Here is a 1,410-nt window from a genome sequence, read left to right as displayed (position 1 = left end):
ATAGTCAACAACTCATATCTCTAGGTTTAAAGATTTATATGATATTACCGTCTCACGATCACTCGAGATAAATTCCATGAAGTGATGCAAGTGAGCGTGGGTTGAATCCAATACTCAGAACTTATGAGCACTCATGAATGTTGCAACAACTACTGCTATGTGTAATACCCTTTAGACATATCATACAAACCAAATTCATGACAGTCTTGATTCATATCTACTTCCGACATATGACCGACTGTGGAGAGTTCGAATAAAATAATTATTCTGGAAGTCAAAACATGCAAAATTGAAACCATAGTAAACGATTAACATAAGATAGTAACACTTTACTCATAAATAAATAACAACGTTTATTTAATCATCAAAATGTCAATTACATTTTACAAGTTTCAGAAATCTAATTATTGAAACTAATATCATCCTTCAGCCCGATGCGCCTCGCATGCTGTAAATGCTTAACCCTACTCAGTCCCTTCGTGAGGGGATCTGCTGGGTTCTCATCCGATGATACCCTCTTTGCCACGAGGAGTCCTTCTTCTATTCGATGTCTGATGAAATGGTATTTTCTGTCAATGTGCCTAGATCTTCCGTGATCTGTTGGTTCCTTAGCCAAAGCAACCGCACTTTCGCTGTCACAGAAGATTTCCATTGGCTCCTTTATAGCTGGAACTACTCCAAGGTCTCCGATGAAGTTCTTTAGCCATATCGCCTCCTTTGCTGCTTCACTTGCTGCTATGTACTCTGATTCACAAGTAGAATCAGCTACTATCTCCTGCTTGGAACTTTTCCAAGTAATTGCCCCTCCATTTAGGATAAAGACCCAGCCTGAATGAGAGCGGAAATTATCCCTATCAGTCTGAAAGCTAGCATCGCTATATCCTTCCATTCTCAAGTCATCACTGCCTCCGAGGGTAAGGACCCAGTCCTTAGTCATCCGCAGATACTTGAGAATGTTCTTTACCGCAGTCCAGTGAGCCTTGCGAGGTTCCCTTGATATCTACTGACCATGCTCAAAGCAAAGGCCACCTCAGGGCGAGTACAAGTCATAGCATACATGATAGAGCCCACAGCGGAAGCATATGGTATATGACTCATCTCAGCTATCTCAGCCTCTGTACTCGGACTCTAAGTCTTACTCAGCTTGGCATTACTCTGGATGGGTAATTCCCCTTTCTTGGATTCTTGCATGCTGAACCTCTTCAACACCTTATCCAAGTAAGTACTTTGACTAAGTCCAATTAGTCTCTTACTCCTGTCTCTCATTATCCTTATCCCTAGGATATAGGGAGCTTCTCCAAGGTCTTTCATAGCGAAACACTTCCCAAGCCAGGACTTCACCTCCTGCAAGTTTGGGATGTCATTTCCTATGAGTAGTATGTCATCCACATATTGATGGATTTTGGGTAA

This window comes from Lactuca virosa, chromosome 9 (assembly GCF_052849685.1).
Source record: "Lactuca virosa cultivar CGN04683 chromosome 9, Lactuca_virosa_CGN04683_v6, whole genome shotgun sequence".
Classification (NCBI taxonomy): domain Eukaryota; kingdom Viridiplantae; phylum Streptophyta; class Magnoliopsida; order Asterales; family Asteraceae; genus Lactuca; species Lactuca virosa.
The sequence above is the reverse complement of the archived record's forward strand: the minus strand, read 5'-3'. Positions refer to the sequence as shown.